At 37.2% G+C, this 26,562-nt stretch overlaps 1 protein-coding gene and 1 pseudogene across 3 annotated transcripts in view; both read left to right on the forward strand.

Moving 5' to 3' along the window:
- Nucleotides 1-26,562, forward strand: part of Cntn6 (contactin 6) — a 276,069-nt gene that overhangs the window by 64,161 nt on the left and 185,346 nt on the right. The gene's annotated exons all lie outside the window — the stretch shown is intronic.
- Nucleotides 4,934-17,472, forward strand: LOC109702308 (peroxiredoxin-2 pseudogene; annotated as a pseudogene).

The following is a 26,562-nucleotide window of genomic DNA, read 5'->3' on the forward strand; positions in this document are numbered from 1 at the left end:
TAATCATAGCAATTACTAAACATTAAAATATATAAATTTAAAATTGAAATTATAATGGAAAATTAGTATTTGAAACTTACTATTTCTGGAATGTTCTAGTATATTTTACTATCATTTATGGTCTTGTTGCTATTAGTATCTATCATCTGTATGGGAAAAGTATGACATCATGGTAAACTACTGTACATCTCTTCCCAAATCCTCATGTCGTGATGGTAGTTTGGAATAAGGCATGGGTCGTATTTACACCATGGAAATTAGCAAATGCTACAAGCTAGTGTTTCCTTTATTGCTTCTGATGAAAGAGTTTTAATATTTGACTATAACTTGTATGCGATTGAGAAATAATTAAAGATTTTTATCACATATATGATGTAATGATAATAAATATGTATTGGGAATAGAATGGATTGTTATGAACCACCAATTGTCAAGTCATGATTGAGTTTTACACAAAGATTGGCTGGGATTTAAAATTGTTCTGTAAAAGTCTGCAAAAGCCTTTTGTAAAATCAGTTGACCTATAGAATGTATAATAAATAGTATATACTTTAGTACTTTTATATTTGTGCTATATATCCATTGTATTAGTAAAATTGATAATAAATTTACATATGTATGTACATATATGCAATACATGCACACCTATATGTATATACATGAATGCACACATGTATTCACATACACATTTTTCAGAGGAATGTGTTGCTAACCAATAGTATGCTACTCTGTTTAGCCACTTTTTTATTTCTTAGCTCCTTTTATAACTGTAAGTATGCTGTGCTTCATAGATTTATTTGATAAGGAAAGAGGTAAAATTAGAAACTCAGCACACCTGTGATCCCAAGCTCCTTGAGACTGAGATAGGGAGGATCACATTTCCAGGTTAGTCCTGACAAAAAAAAGTTTTGAAGCCTCATCTGAATGGAAAAAACCTTGGTATGGTGATGAGTGTTTGTCATCCCAGCTACAGCAGGAAGCTTAAAATAGGAAGATAATGGTCCAGACTGGCCTGGGCAAAGAAAGCAAAAACCTATCCCAAAAATAACCAAAGCAAAAGGGCTGGAGGTGTGGCTCAAGTGGTACAGCATCAGCCTTTCAAGCCCAAGGCCCTGAGTTCAAACCCCAGTACCACAAGGAAAAAAAATTAGGAACTCAGACCATGGTGACCTCAGAAAAATGTATGTATGTATACACATATATGTGTAAATATATTTTATATTTACATATGTAAATATCACCTATTATATAATATTACAATAGGTAATATTATCCTTTTCTGTCTTTTTTACCATTTAGATTTTGATATTTCATTTACTCTTAAAAATTAGTGCTAAATTTAGGACAGAGATAACAGGTTTTGACTTTATAAGAAGAAATCTTGATCTAACAATGTACATAATAGGTTACCAGAAAAACAGATGAAGAGGAAATTTTTTTTATTGCACAATTTAAAAATGAGACCTGCATTTTCTGAGGCTTGCAGCTAACAACAGGTGTTTTCTGCTACTTTGCCAGAAGCTCACAATAGAACAGATTTGGTACATACAGAACTAAAAACAACACTTCAGTAAAGAACAAAACCTCCTCAAATGTTCTGATTAGCTCCACAATCAGTTCCCTCCACACTGAGCCAGGAAACAAGGAGGATTTTTTTTTGTCAAAAGGGAAGGGAGTTTTCTTTGTTTTTGTTGTGTCTTTTACCTTTATTTACATACACATGAATTTTAGAAAGCACTTATAATCAGAGAGCATGGCATTTGTTGTTGTAGTTTTGCACTGCCTCAATTGTACAGCTTGAAAGTGAGGGAAGTAGAAACCTGTCTGTTCTCCATAGGAATCTCTTCAGAATCCCCACAAATTAAGGGAAAAGTGCTTTCTGGGAGCAACTTACCAGCATCTATGCCATGTGGCTTCAGCATCTCTTAGTAATGGCCAATTGTCCTTTCAACTTTCATCTTTATGTAGCTTGCTAAACTGACTCCAAGGCAAAAGCTATAATTTGATATCTCTAAGTTCCTAGCCAACATACATTAGTATTGTTTACCCAAGCTCTCAGTCCCCTTAAGTCAGAGTTGACAAATGGTCAGGTGATTTGTTGTTGTGTGAAGAAATATATATGAATGTTGTTTTATCATGCTTTGTGTTTGAGGACATATTTCCATAGCCTAAGGCAAGAAGAACTGATGGTTCAGATTGGCTTAGAGATCCAGAAAAGCCACTTTCTCCCCAGCTTTTCTGTTATCATTTAGCAGGATATCCTGCCCATTTGCATGTGCCAGTTGTCTATATTTTCACAATGTCAGAATCATGTCAAATAAGATTGTAGGAAAGAAAAGCAGCGAAGAACTAAAGTCATCCACAGAAAACCATCCATAGCTGGGACCTGGCCTATCAGCCAATCATTCCTTTCTTGTCCCTTGAAGACAGACAAGTTTGTAATCTTTGTGCAAGGAGATCACATTTCTGATACTTCATGATCAGAAGATGCAAACCATTATACAATTTTGTAATTTCTTCATCATCCTGATGAAAAAATAGATGAGGACAACACAGTTTCTTTTTCCTAAGGGGGACAATAGGACTCATCTGTGAATTTTATTCATTCATCTTTTCTATTCTCTTCATTAGTTATAAGTGAACTGCCATGTTCCATTCCTTCATCAAACTTTTTCTGATTGATATTTCAAGATTATCATCAAGAACATCACTGATGGTATGTAATCATTAATGGGTAATGCTTATTAAACTCCACAGCTGTTATCAAACGCCAGTAGTCTATAACTAAGGCTGTGCTACACACTTTCATGTCCCAACCTTCAAAGCCCATTGATTAGTCAGACTGTCTGTCAATTTGGTCAATCAGTTAATTCAGGGAAATGCCTCAGATACTACAAACAAACAATCAATGTATGGAGACAGCTTGAAACACATTTTGCAACTGAAGTGATAAACACTTATCCAATCTATAATCAATTGATTCTTCTTAATTTACTTTACTGCTTATTTTCAGTGGAAAAGTGGTTGAAAATCAGGTGAAATCTGAATTAGGAAATAACAAGGACCATTGGACTGATAACCTTGACTTGGCATTTCCTCAATTCCCTGGCCTTCTCGATGCAATCCTGCATTAGAAGTGACCAAAGGAGAATCTGTGTGAGTCAGAAGCTGGAAATCACCCTACTCTGTGAAAGCTGCATGTAAGTGTAACTGATGAGAGAGACTCAGACAAGCTTGCCTTGGTCTTCTTCATATCTCGTTTGTCCCAACTACTGGTACTGCTGACCACCAGTGACCCAGGTGTACAACCATTTCAGAAGCAACCATCATTTCTCTGTGACAAGCTCACTCTGGCAACTAGACTTGCCGGCTTTCTAGGGCCTTTTGCAAAATCTGACTGTTTCTCTGCTCCAGTTACCAAGAGGGCTCAGTGACTGCACTGTCATCCTTTACCTCTTATTTTTGTAACTTCTCCTCTTATCTTTCAATTGCATAAGGTCCCCAAATTATTTGCACTGGCTTTTCTTTCCTAATTGAACCTTGACTAACACGGCTCAAATTTATTAGACCTAATGGAGAGAAATTATCCAAATCACTTTATTTTGATTTTCCCTGTGATAACTGTTGAATATTGAAGCTCTTGGGGGATTAGATTTTTCACATAAAGTGTGATTAGTGTACTGAATAAATCCTTGGCAAATAGTAAAAGCAAAATACTTAGAGTCCTAGGCAACATAGCTCAGGGAGGTGTTTTTGTTTTTGTCTCTTGCTGTTTGGAGACATTTTTTAAGCCATAGAGTTCCCACGCCATATTTCCTATCTTCTGAAACTGTTACCGCTACCAAGGTCAGCTTTGGCCTTAAGTTCCCCAGGTCTGTATCCATTTATTTTATATGTTTATGGAGGGTGCTGATTCTTACACAAAAACAAAGCACTGAAGGTGACTTTAATCACCGCACCTGTGGGTTCAATTATTTCTCATTTGTTTGAGGTACTGGGCTTTGAATTTAGGGCTTCACACTTGCGAGGCAGGCGCTCTAGCACTTGAGAAATGCTCCCAGTCCTCTTTGCTTTAATTATTTCAGTTTAAGGTCTTGTGTTTTTTCCTGGTGACTGTCCTTCTACCTATATCCAGAGTGTCATTAAAATTAAAGGCATAAACCACCATGCCCAGCATGGGCCACCATGCCCAGTATTGGTTGAGATGGGATCTTGCTAACATTTTGCCCAGCCAGTCCTGGAACTGTGAGCCTGGTCTCTGCCTCCTGAGTAGCTGGGATTACAGTTCTGAGCCACTGCACCTGGCTGATTCCCTTCTGAATTGACTGTGATTTTTGGAATATTAACCCAAAGAAAGGAAAATGCAAGCAAGTGTAGAAGAATATCATGATGTTATTAGATTAACAGAGGTGTTAGTATTTTAGTGACAACAAATACAGTGCTTTACAGAGTGGACCATATTTTCACACATCATCTCATTACTGCTCATGGTTTCCTTGAGTTTCTGGAATGGCAGAAGTGTCATGTGATTATCCTTAGTTAATTTGGAAGAACTGGATATCAACCAGGTGTCCACATTCTAGTGTCTGATCCACTGGAACAGTGAGCTTAAGATCAGTGGATCTTAATGAGTTTATTATTATTGGCTCTCCCATTCTGATTCTTATTACTTCATTTTCCATCATTACTCTCACCTAAGCTGCTGCAGAGACTCTACAATCTTGCCTTCTTGACTGTACCCTTCCTCTCATTAACCAATAGGAAATCATAAAAGGTTCATGTTCCTTATTGTGAGGATTTGAATATGAAATATCCTCCCAAAAGGCATATGTATTGAAGGCTTGCTTTCTGATTCAAGCAGTGCTCAGAGGTGGAGCTTTTTGAAGTTACTAGATCATGGGGTCTCTGTCTTCATCAATGAATTAATCCATCGATGGATCCAAACAAAATTCATCCATCTCAGGTGACAGGTATGGCCAAAGTGACTAGGTTATAATAAGTAGCCAAGGAAGGCTACACTAGAACTACAGTAGTCTCAGAGGCCCCAGGAAGAAATTTGGATTTAATTCTAAAAGCAACAAGAATCCAACAGAATACACAAACAGCAGAGGATTCATTTATTTTATTTAGGTTAGCAATACTCCAGATTAGATTTTCTTTAGGAAATTTAGATATTTCTAAATATTTTAAAAAAGGGAGACATACTACAAAAGAGAGACATCAAAACTCCCTAAGGGCTCTGATCAGCTGTGGGCTGTCCATATTTAGTCATCATGTTGTATTCAAGCCTTCTTCCCCTTAGCATGGTTGGGTGGTTTTTGATTCTATCCACATACCACTTTAATCTGCAATGCTTGCAAAATGATCTAGATTTTGACTGCATACTGAGATCTCAAAGGATACTGCAGAAAATGAGAATTATTCATCTTTCTTTAGCACCAGCCATATTTTAACAAGAAGCTAAAAAATAATATTTAAAAAAGGCTTTGTGGTCTAGTCCCAGGAAGTGGAACAATCATTTTGACTATTAGAACTCTTTTGTATTTTATTGTTTCCTTATTTTTAATTCTCTAAAATAACTTTTGAGGGGTATTGGAGATTGAATTCAGGGTCTTGCACTTGCTTCGCAGGCACTTTACCACTAAAGCCACTTTGGCAGTCCTTTTTGTATTAGTTATTTTTGAGGTAGACACTCAAGCCATCTTCCTATTTATGCTTCCCCTTATAGACTGACAGTCATCCACCACTATAGCCAATCATTGTTTGACATGGGGCCTCCCAAATGTTTTGCTGAGCTGTCCTGGAGTCTAGTCCCTCCCAATCTCCACCCTGACGTAGCTGGATGCAGGCTTGAGCCACTGCACCTGGCTTCTATTTATACAATTTTTAAAATGAAAGTTAACAATCCTTTAATGATTTATGCTGATTATCTAGATGGCCTAAAGAGACTTAAATATTTTCTCACTGAATTAATCAGGTAAATGACTTAAATTTTTTGCTTTATTTGATGAAAATTTGTTGCTCGGAACTTTCAAACACCCATGATGACTTATGATTTTGATAAATAGCCAATTATCTAACAATAACAAGCTGTAACTCAGATTATATTCATTTTAGTGTTATTAGAAAAAGATAACTTTTGTGTGTGTGTGCAGTACTGGGGCTTGAACTCAGGGTCTACACCTTGAGACACTCCATCAGTCCTTTTTTGTGATGGGTTTTTTTCTAGATAGGGTGTGGCTAACTATTTGCCTGGGCTGGCTTTGAACTGAAATTCTCCTGATCTCTGCCTCCTGAGAAGCTAGGATTATAGGTGTGAGCCACCGGCCCACCACAGCTAGAAAAAGAGAACTTAAAATAGAGCTATTCACTTATACTGTTCAAACTTCTTTAATTATATAATCACAACCATTAAAATTAAGAAGTAGAAAAAGAAATTTTATTCTCTCCAGTCCCCACTTGGAAAATGAAGGGGGTGAAGGCTAAAAAAGCAGGGCATCTGGTAGGAGTGGTGCTAAGACCTGTGATAATAGTAACAGTTGAAGTAACTAACAGCAATGAACAATGCCAGTGAGGCTAGATTGTGTTCAGCACCCCAAAGACCAGATCTTACCTGGGAACTTTGTGTGTCTTTGACTCTTGGATTGGTATAATGACTTTTTACTGCTATGAGTTAAATATTAAAGTGGGCAAAGGTTCATGTTCAATTTCAATTATAAGTGAACAAGTCATTTATTACTACCATAACCTAAACCCTAAGTTTAAATAAATGGACGCTTCTAGGTGACAGAAATAGGTGGGAGAAATTGTGAAGATACAGGTAAGATAATCTTCAATTTAATGTTAAAATTTTGGCTTAGAATCAATTTCCTATTTGTAAATCAAGGTTGTGAAATCATAACCCTCCTGACTTGTAATTGATCATGCTTTGGATCAGACAATTCTTTGCGATGTGGGACTACTTGGTGCCCTTTCGAATATTTAGTACCACCCTTCCCTCTATCTACCTGGAAGTAGCACCACGACCCCAAAGTCATAACAAAAAAAATGACTCTAGACCCAAAATCCCTAGAGAATATAATGCTGTTTACTCTTGAGAACTCTTTATTCTGAGCATTTATTTACACTCTGCCTTCCATAAGGATCACCTTTGATTTCGCACCATCCAAGCCTGCTGGGCTGGGGAGTCCTCTGATCTGGTACATTCTGGAGCTTTCCTATTGAATCACTGGGCACATTCTCCTGAGCCCTCTGGGAAGAGCAGCTGCAAGAACTCCATACCCCTGTCTCTCCAGGTTTCCTACCAGTTTTCTCAGAGGTGCTTTCAAAATGTCTTTCTTTTACTTCTCAGAAACCTTGTTCACTCATTTATCAGTTTCCTGGGGACTACAAAAACAACAGGATCATATTGCCCTCTGGAGATGTTACTGATTATAAAAAATAAAAATTGAAACAGATTTTTGTTTTCTTTTGCCTTCGTTTTTAGTAGGATACATTTGTTGTGCAGTAGGGATTCATTGTGACAACTCCAAATAGGCTGGCATTGTACATTGGTTACATTGACCCCACTGTCTCCCCCTGCCTGCAGACAATCCCCTCCCTGCCCCCATTTAAAACAATTGTAAGAGGTCTCATAGTTCAGTTTCATATATGTATATGAAGTGTATCAACCATGTTCCTCACCTTCATCTCCTTCATTCACCCTTCCCCCTCCCACAAAAACCCCCTATTCTGTACTTATTTTGTAGTCCTATCTTTCCTTATTAATTCCTAAATCAGTGTTCCAAAGGAGTTTCTCTATGTTTCCTCACTCTGAGTACACTTTACTTTGGCCATTTCAACCTATTTCATTATTTTCCCTTACCGCTTCCTTTCTATCCCTCATTATTCAATAGCTGTCAATACGTATAGTTATATCCTCTACCTGCATAGATTTTGATATCGTTGATGCTTTATCATTCTCTTTCCTATCCCTCCTCCCCCAGGTTCCATAGAGGAGTTCCATTATTACAAATATGTTCTACATATCAGTTTGTATATGACCATGTTTCATTTGTATATATGTTTATCATGTGGATGTATCTTCCACATATGAGAGAAAACATGTAGCCTTTGTCTTTCTGAACTTGGTTTGCTTCACTTAACATAAAGTCCTCCAATTGCATCCATTTACCATCAAACCACATGGTTTCATTCTTCCTTATGGCTAAATACAACTCCATTGTAATTATATATTCTTGATCCATTCATCAGTTTTAGGGCATCCAGCTTGTTTCCATAGCTTGGCTATTGTGAACAGTGCTGCTATAAACACTGGTGTGAGAGTGTCTCTTGAAACAGATTTTTACAGCAAGAACAGCATATTACAAAGAAATAAGGAAATGAGCTATGATTAAGTACTTACCAAGAGCCAGCCTCTGGACTAAAGAGTCAATAAGTATTACTCAATTTAATTCTTTTTCTTTTTGAAGGTACTAGCATTTGAACTCAAGACCTTGTGCTTACTAGGTAGATACTTTACCACTTGAACTATGCCTCTAAGCTTTTTAAATTTTACTTTCTTTTCAAATTGAGTCTTGGATTTTTCCTAGGCAAACCCCATGATCCTCCCACCTAAGCCTCCTGTGGAGCTTGGATTATAGATGTACACCATCACTCCCAGGTTGTTGAGATGGGATCTCACTCAATTTTTGATCATTCTGGCCTAGATCATGATGCTCCCCATCTCCACTTCCTTAGTAGCTGGGATTATAGACATGAGCCATATACCAGCCTCATTCATTTCTTACAATAAAACTTCTAGCTGATGAAACTGAGACTGAGAAAGACTGTTTCCAACATTGTATCCAAGTAAATGGCCATTCCAGATTGTTCTGCCTGACCCAATGCCTTGTGCCCACTTCAGGGTGCATTTACTAACACTATTTAGGAATTCTTGCAAAACTCTGGTAGCTAAACATCCCTATTCTTTTCTTATACAAAATCAAAAAACAGGAAGACAGAACAGGTCCCATCTGTGGGGGTTGGTACCAGTAGAGGAGGAAGAGGTGGGGAAAGGGCATGGAAGGGTGAATATGGTGCAAATACTGTGGAAACATGTATGTAAATGGAAAGATGATATCTGTTGAAACTATTCCAGGAATGTGAGGGAAGGGATAAAGGAGAGTGGTGGAGGGGGTGAATTCAAGTACAAGATATTTGATGTATTGTAATGACATTTGTAAATGCCACAATGTACCCCCACCCAGCACAACAATAAAAATATATGAACAAAAAAGAACTGGAACAGCCTGTGATAACCATATTTATATACAGATTTCATAACTTAATTCATCCCACTAAAATCCCGAATGAACTTTGTCTCAGCAGGTCACATATTCCAGACAGGACAGTCACATTTTGGAAAAGTGACTCATATATGCTGGAGCAAAGGCCAATCTCTTTCTCTAGACCTGTCATGAGGCAAACTATCTCTTTTTTCAAAAGGATTTAGAGGCAGTTGGACTCTAGTCTACTAGTCTGTTAGTGTCTAGTTTGACCATTCATCTTCAGAAGCAGGAATCTCTGCCCATTTCACATAAGGCACGTGTTCTTCTGAAAGGCCTTTCTCCAGCAGTGGATAGGTGCAAGCCAAGGTCTGCACTTGCAAGCAAGAGAGAGAACTGAGCACTATTTCTAACACACCAGTACTGACGCCATGCCAAGGCCCACTTAACCTGCTTGCCATCCTGTTTGGAGATGCTCTTTCCCTTCTGGCTTTTCTAAGGCTGTGACATCTCCCTACGCAGACCTTAAAGAGAGAATTATTTTAAGGATCGTTCTACCGGTTTCATCCTAGCAGAGTGTAACATCCTCATTGTAGTTCTAGACAGCAGTTTTATGCACTGCAGTTCTTTTTTGCAGTGCGATTGCTTCAGTGCAGTTCTGCTTATTACTCTGCCTCATCTCAGGCTTCTTCATTTGGAAACCTAGCTCTTTTGCTACATGCTCTTATATCACCAGGAAGTTTGCATCTGTTTTGGTATGATGCACCAGTAAAACTTCATTTCTGAAGCTTGATAACATGTGCCAACTATTATGCTACATGCTTGATATGAATTATTTTATTGATTCCCAGAAAACTCTAAAGGGCAAGAAATGCTCCAACTTCCATTTTAGATAAAGAAACTAAATTAAGAGACCTTAAAAACTGTCAAATTTCACATAGCTAGGATGTGACAGAGTTGGAGTTTGAACCCAGACATGTCCAATCCCAAAGTCCAGTGTCACTCCACTTGGTCACACTGCCCTTCTATGAGTATCTAAAGTTTAGTTATGAGTAGCTAATTGGGGTTATCATTTATTGGTTAACTAGCAATATTATTTTCATCTTCATTTTATCTTGTGCTTGACAAGATGAATATATTTCTAGAACCTTCAAAGACATAAAAAGTGTATTATAACCAAAGACATCTCTGGAATTACCTATTTCTTGATATTTTCCTGTGAAAGGCTCCTAGAATAATGTACTAGACCAGAATTCTAACCTCTGATATGATGCTGCTTGCTCTCTGACACCTGAAACATTAGGGCACTTCTCCAGACTTGAGGTTCTTTATTTATAAACTGATGAGGTCGGAATTATGAATTCTTAATTCCTTTCTACAGCTGACATTCTATGATTTTCTGATGCAAAGGGCATTTCTGCCTCACAAAAGACATAAAATACACTAGAGAAAACACCAGTAATAGAAAATTCTACATTCACATCTACTTAACTTTGTACTCATTCAAATATCTCCATAATGCCTCTCTCCAGAGACTCCAAGCACTTACTTAATTTAATATAGCCCTTTATAAAATGGGTCTTCTCTGCAAATCTCAGCTTGAGGCATTTCTCTGGTACCCACACCATACATTCACTTTTACAGAGGCTTGATTTTTTTCCCTTAAGAATTTCCTGTTCATTTAGCTACAGCCAGAGGTAAAACTAACAATTTGTATCTCTCTTCATAGGCACCCGATTTACTAAATGTCTTTTAATTGGCATGGGAGCTTGGAAAATGCCTTCTGAGAGGCAACTGGAAGAGTTATTTCCTTAATTACAAAGGTAAAGGGGAGATACTTTCAGATTACATCTTTTCTCATGCAATACAATGAATGCAATGCCAAACTGAAATTATTTGGCTGCTTCTCACAGAACTTTCCAGGTTTTCTATCAGATTTTCCAACTAAATGTGAGCCTACAGACTGAACAGTAAGAATGATAAAGTTTAAATCCTTCTCTTTTTTCTTTTGTAAATCAAAATCATAATTGTGGGAGGAAGTGGCTCTCAGATTCTCAGTCATCCATTCAGCCCTTAGTGCCATGTCTTCTCGGTGCTGAAATCAGTGAGTGACACATAGTAAGAACTCAGTGGATAAAGCTGAATTAAATTGCTAAGTACAGTTAAAGTGTTGAGCAAAACTGACATTGACCCAAATGCATAGGGTTTGTATGCCAGAGATTATGTATTCTTACACACACACATGCACACACCCCTGGGATTAGTACATTCAGAGATACAAGTCTTTTCCTTGTATTTCTTTGACCTTGGGACTTTACATTTGAGCCATACCCCTAAACCCTTTTCTGCTTTATTTATTGTCTTGCGTTTTTTGCCTGGGATCAACCACAGACCATGATCTTGCTGCCTATGACTCTTGTGTAGCTGGGATTACAAATGTGCACTGTCACACCTGTTTGTTGAGGTAGAGTGTTACTAACTCTTTGCCCAGGATGGTTTTGAATGCAATCCTGATCTCTGCCTCCAAAGTAGCTGCAATTATATGTATGAGCCATGTGAAAGACACAAATCTATAGGAAAAACTGGGCTTGCATGCTAGCTTATTCATTTCAGAAATATTTATGAAGATCCTGCAGTGTTTCACTGATTGTGTTATAACTTCATGAGAGAAGAGCAGCTCCTCTGACTACTAGGTCTTTGAGCTTTCAAAGATTTGTATTATCTTCTCCTTGGTCTCGATATCTGTGAAGAATGGATAACAATAGCTGCTTCACTTAGAAAGGTTACATCCCCTGGTAAATGTTAAAGAACTTTGTGAATCATGAGCAATTCACCCACAAGTATATTCTCCTAATTCTGTTCTAGTTGTTTATTTTTCTCTACTTAGAATTCTTTTGGTGACTTTTTCTCTGCATTTCTGTAATACCCTTGGCCTTTGTTCCTTGCTTGATTTTATTACTGCTTACAGTGTTATTGCCACTTACAACTTCATGTTAATCAAAACTGTGAATTTCAGCAAAGGCAACAGAGCCTGCCTCATTGGTGACCCTTTTCCCTTTGATCTTGGCATCTGAATACTTTTTATACATTCTAATTCTCTTCCATTTTAATAGCTCTGTGAAACCGTACTATTTTCTTTGACTGATAAGATCATTGAAGGTGACCTGATTTTCTCCAGAGATGCACAATGAATAAAACGCATTCCCCCCGACACTCACCCATATCCACAAAAGGAAGGAAATCTTGGGAATACTCTTTCTATAAATACCCAAGTTTTAGGAAGAACTTTCTTCTCAGATATAGTGATTATAAATGCCTCATCAAATTATTCAAACTGCCTCATTTATTATTCCAAACCTTAGCAGTTTTGTTATTCCACCTTGTTTTACATAAAACTTAATAGCAAACTTTTTACAAGAACATAGTGTTTGTTTCTGTCTTTGTGTTTTTAATGAGCGCTGACAATACAAACACCATAATTTTGGGGGATAGATCTCACTGAAGCACAAAACTAAACATAGTTCTATGTGTCTTTATACATGTGTGTCTCCTGGGTAGTTTTAAGTTTATAAGATAACCCATATCTCCTCTATCCTTCTGACTTGTTTTTGTCATGTTAATGACTCATAGCTTAAACAGCTAGGCTATTCATGGGTGTGGAAAATTGATATTTAAGAGCATTTTATTCTGCTTGGTCAGGCCTATTCTTAATGAAGAATCCAAATAGTAATAGCATTTACAAAAGAATGCTGAGTAGAATATTTGAAGATACATGTTTGTATCTTTCCATACACTCCATTGGGAAATATCTCTTCTGGCCACCATCACCCCATAACTTAGCACTGTAAACCCTGTCCTACACAATGACCACAGAACATCTTTTCCTTATATTCAGGGACTGTGCTTTTTAAAATTAATCCTTCTAGCTGAGTGCTCACCCATGTAATCCTAGCTACTTATGAGGCAGAGATCAGGAGGATCAAAGTTCAAAGCCAGCCAAGACAAATAGTTAGTGAGACCATACATCAAAAATACCCAACACTAAAAAGGGCTGGTACAGTGACTCAAGTGATACAGCACCTTCCCAGCAAGCATGAAGCCCTGAGTTCAAACCCCAGTACCACCAAAAAATATATATATAAATAAAATAATTCTACTTTTCAAAGCTTTATACTTTCTAGTCATTCAATATAGATCACTAGACAATATAGATGTCAAGACATTTTATATTCATTTCTTTTACTAATATTTACCTATTTGCAGCTACTCTTCTAAGTATTTTACTTAGAAATTTGAGAAGAATCTATTCATTGTTTTATTCCTGTTTTAAAGTGAGACAAAACTGCCATGTCATCCTTATGCATGAACTTTAAGTGGTTGTATTTCTCCATCAGGGTTAGAGCCTGCCAGTGAGCACCTCCCTCCCCAAGTTTAAGGAGGTAATCCACTTAACTGACTTCCCACAGTTTGGTTCCACTCAGTCCTAGACAAGTGCATCACAGAGGCCACAATGTACTATTCCCTGAAGTTACTATGAAACTTTAGTGCCTCTCTACTTTATTTTGGGTCAAAGAACAGAAAATTGATGAAACATGCTTGAATGCTTGTGGTATGAAATTATATCTCAGTTCCAGATATAAAAGTGTAATCCAATTGAAGTGTTTATCATGCATCTGTGAATATTTTTCCTTGCATGCATAATGGTGTTGCAGCGACAATTTAATTTCTTTCTTTTAAAGTAATCCTGGAGAAATCCAGTCTATATTTTTCAACAGATACAAATAAAGAATATCTCTATAAAAATTCATGTTTAATGCATAGGATGTACTGTCTCAAGTAATTATTTAATTATATCATTGACTTATCTTACTAAAGACATTGGTGTGATTTTCACAAGCATGGCCTCTCTTCCCTTTCATGTGGGTCATAATGTTGTGATTTTTTTTTAATGGTCAGGATGAACTATGCTGTACACACGGACATAGAATTTAAAAGGTAACATAATATTGCAATATATGCTTTGAAGAGAAACGATTCATTCTGACATCAAGCTTATCATAAGAAAAATACAAATGTGATGAAATAAAAGGCAGAAGAGAAAATCAATGGCACTTGTGAATCTAAAGATACCATATGCCAAATTCTTCTACTGAAAGATAGCCTCATTTATTTGAAAAGGTACCATGGCCTATTATCTACTATTGAATGCTTAGTAATCATTATTTTATGAAAAATATAAAAGAAAGCATTTTAAATTAAAAAAGAATTGGGTTGACCAGAGACTGAGGTAACCAGATACTAGGTCAAGACCATGTTTTCTTCTCCCCTACCTCCCATTATCAGTTAAGTACCAAAGATCAGTAACTTCACAAAGATCATTATTCTACTGAATGTCTTGTAGATGACTCGACTTCATGGTTTTGGAGTCATCGGCATCACTTTCTTTCTGTGAACTTTGAAAACATTCCCATGTTTTCACACAAATATTCTCTATTTTATGAGACTACTTCCTGGACTCAAGCCATAATTCTGTTTCTGGCAATCTTCCACGAGAACTGTTGTCAGAATCAAAGTATTGATTTCCTGTTGCTGGATATCAATATTTTCACATACGTAGTGACTTAACATAAACACTATGTCACTATGTGTCACTATGTCTTTGGGTCAGAAGTCTGGGCACAGCTCTTCTGAATTTTTTGCTTTGAGATTTCTACTGAAAGCTGCAATCAAGGTGTCAACCATGAATCTGTTTTCAAGCACATATGGTTGATGGCAAAATGCCATTCCTTGAGTATTGTTGGAGTGAGGGCCACAATTCCTAGCTGGATACTGACTGCAAGTTGCCCTCTGTCCCTTGCTACATGGACCTTACTTCAAAAGCTGCTGCTTCATTAAAGTCTTCAAGTTGAATAGGCTATGGAGACAACCTTCTTTCAAGATGGGATCCAGAAATACCATTCCTAGATATATATCCAAAACAATGTAAGCCAGGATACTATAGAGCACTTGTACATCCATCTTTATTGCAGCACTCTTCACAACAGTCAAGCTATGGGAACAATCCAGATGTCCTACAATTGATTAAGACAATGTGGTATATGTGCATGTGTACACAATGGATTATTACTTAGCCATAAAGAAGAATGAAGCTACATTTTTTTGTAGGTAAATGGAAGGAACTAGAGAATATCAGATTAGGTGAAGTAAGCCAGTTTCTAAAGGACAAAGGGTGTATATTTTCCCTCATCTGTGGAAGCTAGACCTAAAAGATAAATGATACACTAATACATAATATGATTTTATATACATATATACATACACACAAACACGTACACAGAGAGAGAGAGAGTGAATGAGTAAGAGAGAAAACATGATTGTAATAATTGGTCTGTCTGAGGGAATTATGGGAAGGAGAGAGAGAAAAAGAATGATAGAGAGTGAATAATATTGAAACACTTTGTATCTGCATATGAAGATAGTATAACAAAATACACTGAAAGCTACCTAATAATAGGGGAGCAGAGTGAGAGAGAAAGAGAGAGCATTAGAGTGGGTTAACCTGATAAATGTACAGTGTGTACATATGTGAAATTCCAAGGCAAAATCCTCATGATCAATCATTATATACTTAAAAAATGAAGGGCAGGAAAGTGAAACAGTTACTGTCCAGGGTTGGATACCAGTAGGAGAGAGGAGGATGAAGGAGGCTGAATATGGCTTATGTGTTTTGTATACTTGTATGAAAATAAGGACAATGAAGCCTGCTGATATCATTCTAAGAAGGGGGAAAGAAGATGATGGAGAAAGATGGGGTGAATCTAATTAGGATACATTGTAAGTACATGTGTAAATGTCACAACAAACTCTCCTGTACAACCAATATATGTTAATAAAAATGTAAAAAATCTAAAGGATAAATGGGAGAAGAAAATAAAAAGAAAGTTTACGAAACATGTGGAGAGAAAAGAGAATGAACAGTCTGAATCACTTACTTGAATCTCATGTAAGTCTTTGCTTACAGAATTACTCTAAGGAGGTCTCACAGGCTGACAACTGCTATATTACAACAAAACCTGGGAAATAGATAATACTAAGTCTGGTATAGTAAAGATCATAAACAGTGCTCAGCGGTGCTACCTTGGCATGTCGCCAGCTTCTGTAACTAGAATTTGTGATAGAAATGATGTAGTACATGTAAAGCTCTTACAAGAGACACCAAAAATGTTATCTGTTAGAAAAGCTCCAAGAGCTTAGTAATTGAAGTACAGACTGAATGCTGCATTGCCTCAAATATGTCCTCTGCCCCTTTGTGCACTTGAATACATTAATCCTCCACCTCACTTTTCTCATTTGTGATATTGAGTTATTAATAATAATTCATGAAGTTATTATATCATATAAATTAATAAAACAGTACCTTGCACACAATAAGTACTATATAATTTTTTAAACTGTTGTTATCTACTTTCTAGGGACAGATATAATCTTACCAATATATTTTATGCCTTTGTTATTTTAATTTATTTAACAAATATTAATTCATCCACTAAGTTCAAGACACTGTACTAAATAATTTGAGGAATAAAAAAGGGAATTCAAATTGATATATATATGAAGTCAAGTCCATGTGTCTGCTGGTCTGCGTGTCCAGCTCTTACTCATGCTCTCATTGCCTCTGGTAAGAAGCAAATCTGAAAGACTACGCTAAATTCATGGCCACCACGGTTGTAGATGGCAACTTGGAGGTCAAACTTTCAGACTACAGAGGGAAGTATGTGATCCTGTTTTTCTGCCCATTGGACTTCATCACTGAAGATTTTGCAAGCTGAGATGCATGGTGCTGGGAGTCTCAATCAACTCTCAGTTCACTCCCCTATCATGGATCAACACCACCAAAAGGAGGGAGGATTGGGAACTCTGAAAATCCCCCTGCTTGCTGACCTAACTAGAAGCTTGTTCTATAATTAAATGTGTTTTTAGAAAAATTATGAGGGCATTGCATCTTTGATGGTAAGGGTGTCCTTCATCATATTACTGTCATGGATTTGCTCATGGGGTGCTCAGTCAATGAGGTCTTGTGTCTGATGCAGGGCTTCTAATATGCTGATGAGCAAGGGAAGTCTGTAGTTCTGGCTGGAAGCCTGGAAGTAACACCATCAAGCCAAACCTGAACCACAACAAGGAATACTTCTCCAGACACAAGTAAGCTGGCAGATCCATAGTGAGCTTGAGATCTTGGATCTTACCTGTACCCCAACATGGATGCTATGTGCTGGTCCAAAGAGGCCAAACCTGCTCCTCAAAGCTCCATAGTCTGAGAGAAGGCTGGGGCTAGGCAATCTTTCTCCCACCACACATGGGATCTGGTGACTAGTGACCCCTCTCTGGAGTCACACAACTGGGCATAGATCTACAGGTGATAAAAAAGTATTGGTGACAAACATAAGAAAATGTGATTTTTATGATGATTTATTGTTAATATAGGAGATAAGATATTTGCATATATGATTGAAGCACATGAAGAAAATTAAAAGACCCCAAACACTAAAGTTTCAGAGAATGAACTAGTTAATTTTATGTATTTATGAAAGAAATCACTTTGTATATACCTAGAAGATTGTCAGAATGAGCCACAGAGGTGGCTGATGCTACCTCAGGGTCACATATCATTTAAAAAGAGATTTGCAGATAAATTTATAAAATTTAAAGTGTTACAGACCTTCAGACATAAGTATAAACTCAAACCTAATTCTCACAGCTGGCTCAAGCAGTTCAACTCTACTCTGCCAAAACTATTTAAGAAGGAAAATTACCTTACTCACTTTGGCCAATTTGAAAAACTTTCATATATATATATATATATATATATATATATGTAACTTTAATTTAAAATAACCCAAATATTGGGTTTTACAAATTGATCAGCAAAATTAAATACAAATGTAAGTCATTTCCCTACTTTGATTCCCACTTATGTGGTTTTTTTATTGACTATTTCCTATGAGTTGGGTCCCATTTTACATTTTATTTGCATCACTTAGTCCCCAGTTGAGCCTTCTGAATGGGAAAGACAAGCTGGAAGTGTCTTTCCTGAGTTAGTTACCTGGTCTGGCTGGCCAGAAGCCTTTTATAAAGTAGAGTGCTTTGTACCATCATCAGCCTTGCTGATGCCATTTGGCTTTGTACTTATTTTTTTTAGTAAAGGAGTTTTAAGATAGGCTGCTATTGATAGATGGTTTCTTTCTTTTTCCCCTGTTAAAATACATGTATGAAAGAAATCTTGCTATCTATAAAGGCCTGTGTCAGGATACCTAAGAAGAAAAGAGAATTTGGGGAGCGAGGCCAATTAGGGGAAATTGGAGAGGAAGAGAGAATGCCAGTTTGTCCTCCTAAATGCCCAACATGAGGATTTTTACTTATTTTATCCACATAGAATACCTTGCAAAAGTCTTTTGTTGTTTTTACAATGTATAGCTTCCCACTGATAAATTCCAATGGTCCATTTCCCCCTTAAAGTGAAAACCTTCCTTTGGGAACTAAGCAAGCTCAAAAACTGCCTGGTGTGTAATAAAGCACTTTCTTTTTTGTAGCCCACCCGAGTTCTGTGCATACATACAATATTTTTTTCTTTCCACCCTGTCACCCCACGCCTTAGATTCCTTTGAGTTGTGGAAGCCAATGAGGATGAAATAATTAAACTTTGTCCTTGTTGTACAAAAATCATTCTCCATAAGCACTGGTTTTATTTGATCTTTTATGGAAAACACAGTGTGTTTATATACACAGTTATGGACCCATGGTGTCTGGCTACAAAGGCTTCATTCACCACTACCCACAGTCCTCTTGTTGTTTTCCAAGTACCAATTCAGTAGTTTCTTTTCTCTTGCTCAGCAGGGGCCTGAATTTTACTTTTGGATCCATGATTTTCATGGAGACAACAGTAGGGAGTCCAGGGGCATATGAAGATTCGCAGCTGGAATCTAGCATTATTCCTATCCAGAACTGACTACATAACTTGTGGAACTGACAAAGAAAAAGTACAAATACAGGACCTATGTTTGTAAATTATTGAGTACTAACCTTCAAAGCATGATGTGCTATACAGGTGGGCAGGTCAGATTCCCAAGAGACTGGCTTTACCTCTTCCATCCAGGTCTCTGGGCAAGTGGACAGTCAGGATCCTGTGTATGTGTTCTTGGGAATAAGAAGTCTTTATGTTGGTCAGAAACTATACCTTTCTAACTGAAACCATTCCTAAGTCCTCAGACTTCTCAGTACTTTCTCAATCAGAACCTATACACTGTATCACTTGCCTGGTGTCTTTATTAGAATTCTCCTTCCTTCCTATCCTATTGCCTAATTATCTGCAACCCCCCAATCATGCAATCTCACCCACATGCAAACTTTTTGATAATGACTTGATTATTCAAGCTGAATAGTTGAGCTATGTTCAGAGCAGTTGAGAAACCCTATCAATCACTGTAGGGTTAAGAATGATTTAGTCTTCATAAGCTCAATAGCTAGGTTGTATGCTCAGAACAAGAGGGAGATATTTTCATTTCTTCATCTAAGATGTTTCTCCCTTCCTTTCCCCAGAACAGACTTCATATAACCCTTACTCCAAAAAGAGACCTTTATATCAGAAACATTGCAGGTTGATATATGGCAATTTGTGGAATTAGCAAGGCTATTTAACTCCTTGGAATGTGTACAAATTGATAATGCAATATTTTATTAGCAAATTATTGTTATACTGAGGGTACATTGGGACATTTACAAAAGTGCTTAAAATATATCTTAGGCTCACCCCTCTCATTGTTCTCCTTTGTCTCCTCTCCCCCTTTTTTAGAGCTGTTTCAACAGTCTCATTTTTCCATTTTCATAAATGAATGCATAATATTTGCATCATATTTACCCTCCTTCACCCTCTTCTTTTTTTTCTTTTTATTTATTTATTTATTATTTTTTTATTTTTTCCTTTTTCTTTTATTATTCATATGTGCATACAAGGCTTGGTTCATTTCTCCCCCCTGCCCCCACCCCCTCCCTTACCACCCACTCCGCCCCCTCCCTCCTCCCCCCCACCCCTTCAATACCCAGCAGAAACTATTTTGCCCTTATTTCTAATTTTGTTGTAGAGAGAGTATAAGCAATAATAGGAAGGAACAAGGGTTTTTGCTGGTTGAGATAAGGATAGCTATACAGGGCATTGACTCACATTGATTTCCTGTGCGTGGGTGTTACCTTCTAGGTTAATTCTTTTTGATCTAACTTTTTCCCTAGTACCTGTTCCCCTTTTCCTATTGGCCTCAGTTGCTTTTAAGGTATCTGCTTTAGTTTCTCTGCATTAAGGGCAACAAATGCTAGCTAGTTTTTTAGGTGTCTTACCTATCCTCACCCCTTCCTTGTGTGCTCTCGCTTTTATCATGCTTCACCCTCTTCTTATCCCTCCCCCACCCACTGATAACAACCCCAAGATAGGACCTGTTTTACCTTCTTATCCTTCATTTTTGAAAAGGGAAATTTTTGTTTAACATAGCCATACAGGGAGTTTCATTATGACATTTCCATGAATACATGTATTATATGCTGAATTGGTTCATCCCCTTCATTTTTCTCCTTTCTACCTCAATACCCTTCTTAGGGTGATTTCAACAGGTTTAAATATTCTATATTCATTCTTATATAGTAAGTATGTCAACCATATTCACCTTCTTTACTTCCTTCATTTACCCTCCCCTTAGCATGACCTGTTTTTCATTCTTGTCCTTCATTTGTAGGTGTCTGTTCATTGGTCAGTAGGAGTTTTGCCTTGGTATTATGCCTGTACATGCATTGTGCGTAAGTCAGTTTAACTCCCTCTCCAGTGCACTTCCTCACCCTTTCCCCTATCCTGTGTTGTTTAACAGTTTTCAGTGCATTTCCTTGTGTCTTGCTCCTACACAGATGTGATATAGTTCATTATTATTCAATATCTTTCTTTCCTTCTTTTCCTCTGCCCTTAGTCTACTTTACCAGTCCCACTTTTGGGTACATGTTCTGCATACATTTATATGTAGATATAATATTACTTATATTTTTATTGGATCTATATCATGCATATGAGAGAAAACGTGGCCTTTGACTTTCTGAACCTGGCTAACTTAAGATGATGTTCTCTAGTTCCATCCATTTACCTGGAAATGACAAAATTTCATTCTTCTTTATGGTAGAATATAATTCCATTGTATGTATTTAAATACCACATTTTCTTAATCCATTCATCAGATGTGTAGCACCTTAGTTGTTTCCATAGCTTAGCTACTGTGAATGTACTGCAATGAACATGGGTGTGCAGGTATCTTTATTGTAACTGGACTTACATTCCTTCAGGTATATGTCTAGGAGTGACATTGCTGGATTATATGGCAGTTCTATTTTAAGCTTTTGGAGGCATTTCCATACTGTTTTCCATAATGGTCATACTAATTTACATTCCCACCAACAGTATATTGACACTTTTGGTTGTTTTCAAATTTACATTTTAATTGCATTAGAAAAAAACATTAGAAGAACACTAGATGTAGACAGAATTAGCCACCCCATTATATATTTGCTTTTTATTATAGCCTCTAAGAATTGGATATTGGTTTAAAAAGTAAATTTTCAGTTAGGGTTTTTAAAAATCCTTTGCATTTCAAACCCCAAGACTAAAAAATGAGAAATGACTAACAGTATAATATCAAAAATGAATGCTGTCAAAGATCAAGACAAATAATGGCCCAAAATACAGTGAAGAGTCTCAATTTAAATGTAGATAAAGGGAAAATTCATTTGGCTCCTGGAGAGCAGTGCGCTTCCTTCCAAGCCTCGGCTGAGAAATACGATATGAAATTGTTATCACTGCTTTTCTATTAGAAATCTTCCAATTCCTTTTCCTTTATTGGCCCAATTCCCTGGTGTTTAGGACTAGGCTGCTTTTTTTGCTGTACATGTGTGATTCCTTACTCATCTAAACTAGCCTTGAGTTACTTCATTTGATTGCTATCACAGACCTGGCAGGAGCCTCACCTTTGGCTTGCAGATGTCCACAAGGTGATAAGAGAAGAGACTGAAAAAGGCATTGGTTCAAAAACCCAAGACTCAGTATAGCTCGATTGCCATTTTAGCAAGGTGTAGCTAAAGTGGTGTATTTGGCTGGAAATTATTATATCCATCCAGTGACCCAAGTTTGTGTATCTTGGTGTCATAAGTAACAAAATACTTGAATAATCTATATATACTGCTCCCTACCCTACTCACACATACTCTTGTCTCTTCACAGTTATCACTGTCTGCTCTGTTTTTTGTAATTATATGTTTACATGTTTTCATTTATGCTAACTTATAAGTCCTTTAAAGTCTTGTCCATTTCATTTCTAAATCCTTTGAAATACCTGTCATACTTAGCTGTACAGCCAGTTCTCTTTGATGCTTTCTTCATGTTAACTCCAATTAAGATTTACTATAACTATAATGAGGAACTTTTAAGGGTACATCTGAACCTAAAAGGAAAGAATTCTGTGATTGAATAATAATGTCTGCTAAGCTCACAAAAGAGGAAAAAGGCCACCATCACTACTATGACACTCCCCCCAAGATGTTCTCCATCCCCTTATTTTATAGGTTTTAGAGGGGTATAGTATTCTATGATATGTCACATAGTATCAAATTTGCAATATTAATTCAAGTCCTCAGACTTCAGCTAGGGTTACCATAACAAAATACTGCAATTTAAGTGAGTTAAATATCAGACATGAAATTTCCTCACAGATCTGGAGACTCAAAGTTTCAGATAAGGGTGTCAGAACAGTTGGGCTATGGTGATAGCTCTCTTTCCTGACTCCAGATGGCTACCTTTTCTCTGCATCCTCCCATGATGGGGGTAAGGATAGGCCTCATATCTCTTCTTATAAAGGCATTAATAATCCTGTCATGACATTAGATCAAGGGCAAACACAACAATGGGATTGGACTTTGAGCACATGATAAAAGCGAGAGCACACAAGGGAGGGGTGAGGATACATAAGACACCTAAAAAATTAGCTAGCATTTGTTGCCCTTAACACAGAGAAACTAAAGCAGATACCTTAAAAGCAACTGAGGCCAACAGGAAAAGGGGACTAGGAACTAGAGAAAAGGTTAGATCGAAAAGAATTAACCTAGAAGGTAACACCCACGCACAGGAAATCAATGTGAGTCAATGCCCTGTATAGCTATCCTTATCTCAACTAGAAAAACCCTTGTTCCTTCCTATTATTGCTTATACTCTCTCTACAACAAAATTAGAAATAAGGGCAAAAGAATTTCTGCTGGGTATTGAGGGGGTGGCGGGGAGAGGGAGGGGGCGAAGTGGGTGGTAAGGGAGGGGGTGGGGACGGGGGGAGAAATGACCCAAGCCTTGTATGCACATATGATTAATAAAAGAAAAAATAAATAAATAAATAAAACAAACAAACAAATCCTGTCATGAGAACACCACCCTCATGACCTCATCTAAACCTAATTAATTCCAAACACCCTACTTCCAAATACTATCACATTAGAGTTAGGGCTGAAACATGCATTTTAGGGGACACAAACATTTAGTCCATAACAGTAATCATACAAACACTTTGTGTTACAGTATTGTTTTTCACATTACTTGACTGTCATTCTCTTTCCACTAAGACTGTCTTGCCTTTGTATCATAGCTCTTTTCATGCTTTGAAGATTACAAACAACATTTAGGAAAAACATGGATGAGTTGTCTCCCAAGTTATAAACAGTCACAATGTGATCAAATGCTGAGCAGCATTTATAAAAAGGAGAGTTTAAGCAAATTTGATCCCTCAAATTTGCAGAAGTTTGCAGAAGTTCTTAATCCTACCTAAGATGAAGAAGTATAAGCTACAAGAAAAAGAATGGTATACAGAGTATTCATTAGTGAGTACAGCTGAAGGAGGAATGACAGAGGCTGTATATAGAATACTCTTTGTACTGTCCATAATTCACCTCCAGCCAGTTCTCTTGGATGCTTGATTCACTACCTAAAAATTTCCTTCTCTTGCCATTCTTTGGGATCAGTTCAGTCTTTTTGAAGAAATTTATTACCTAGGAAGTAAATTGAAGTAATGGAGAAGTCATTACTCAATGCTTTTCTTCTCTTTCTTTTGCTGTTTTTTTAGTATATGTTACTTCCACTTCATTATTCACAATCCTCGCACAGCATGGATATTGTCATGTACTCTCAGAGTGGGGAAAGGAAATCATCATCATAATAAATGGGTATCTATTCTCTGTAACTTTTTCTAACACAGATCTCCTGAGATCCTTGTAGTTTCCGGAGAGAGAAGGGTGACAGGGATCACTTTTGTTCTATTATTTATTCCTTGGCTCTGGTTCCTAACACAGCTCACAAATCCCTTGGAATGTTCTGGATCATAAGGATGTCTTTTTTTGGTAAGCTGTCTCTCATGGGCTCCTAGATAGCTTCGGGATAGTACATGGTCACCAAAAGGATGGGCCAAGCCATGATTAGAAGCTTAGAAATTTTGATATCTCCCCATCGCCGATACTTTGAGGAAAGGAGAAGAGCTGGAAGCTGAATTAATAATTAATAATGCCTACGTGTGACGCCTCCATAAAAATTCCTCAAGCTTTTGGATTGTGAATGTTCCACATACTGGGAGGGCAGCACACTCGCAATTCCATAGGAAGAGAAGCTCTTGTGTTCAAGAAATTTCTGGATCTCACCCTCTGTGCTTCTTCCTGTGACTCTCATGTACATCTTTGTAATAAACGAGTACATGTACTAAAACATTTCCATGAGCTATTATAGCCAATTACTGAACATGAAATGAGGCTTATAGGAACATTTGATTTATAGCCAAGTTGAACAGAACTGTGGATTCTCTGGGCCAACAATCCTTTCAACTGGCCTCTGAAGTGGAGGGATATCTTGTGGGACCCAGGCCTTAACCTGGGTAAGGTCTTACACTAACTGGGTAGAACACCCAGTTGGTATCTGTGGAGAAATAGACAATTGCTTAGTATGAAAAACACACATTCAGTGTCAAAAGTTTGTGAGAGAGAAACAGTTTTACACTAAATTGTGATTTCAAGAAATTATTATTGTTTAGAATTCACCTTCTGATCACAACAGCAGGCTATAAGGGCATGTTCTTTACTCTTCCTCTGGAGTATTGCATGCCTCACAGCAGTATGGAGTCTACATCCAACCAAGTAAGCTTTTCCACCTACCACCTGCTTTTGAATCTTTTAAATCAGTTTCTCTCTCATTATTTCTTGTTGGGAGTCTTCTAATTTTCTGATCAACAAACTCATCTGAAAGATATCTATGGGATAATGTCCCAAACCTCTACATGGCCAGAAGGTCTTTCATTCTTTCTCCAGGGGTCCCATTGATTCCTGCTCTACTAAAAAGTTCATACTTTACTCTCTTTCATTTCTGTCTGGCTGGCTCACTAGTGTCCCTTCCTAGAATTTCTTCCCTGACCATGTCTTTCTCACATACTACTAATCTTCAAAAAAGCTAAAATAAAAGTAGTCTCTCCAGAAGCTTTTCTTCATCTAGAAATGTGGTTGTGAGAAACTGGTGCCTACATAGTCAAACTACAGCTATTTGTGGCACTTGGAGTCAAATGTGCCCTTTCATGGGCACACATGCAATGGGCGTTGTGTTCACTGGGTTGCATTTCCAATTTGTAAAACTTTGAACTACCTTCAGAAATAATGCTATTCTTCTGGAGATAATTAGCATATCCTAAGTCCAAAATTATTCTTCATATTTTCCTACAAATCTATACATGCTGCTGATCATGTGTGTATCACTTACACCAATGATAACAAGGACAATCATGTACTCATACACTCTGACAAATATATACACAACATGTGCACATGTACCATTATGCTCCACTCAATGAAAGGGTTATGTTCTGAGAAAGGTGGTTTTGTCATTGTGTGAATATCATAGAGGATACTTAACAACTACAGGTGGGTTATAATTTAGTCATTTAATGAAGCCTCTTCAGGGACACAAGAGTGCAATAAGCTTAAGATGCCTGTGGCTGTACCTGTGTAACTTGGCATATTGTTATATCCCAAACTTTTTTGTATAAGTGGAAGGAGTACACACTAAAATAATGATTTAAAAATCGTATTATAGCAAATACATTGACCAGAAACTTAGTTGTTTATTAACATTTTCAAGTATTTTGTACTGTATGTAACTGTACATGCTATACCTTCCTATGACTGGCAGCACAGAAGAGTT

Source organism: Castor canadensis, chromosome 10, assembly GCF_047511655.1.
Source record: "Castor canadensis chromosome 10, mCasCan1.hap1v2, whole genome shotgun sequence".
NCBI lineage: Eukaryota > Metazoa > Chordata > Mammalia > Rodentia > Castoridae > Castor > Castor canadensis.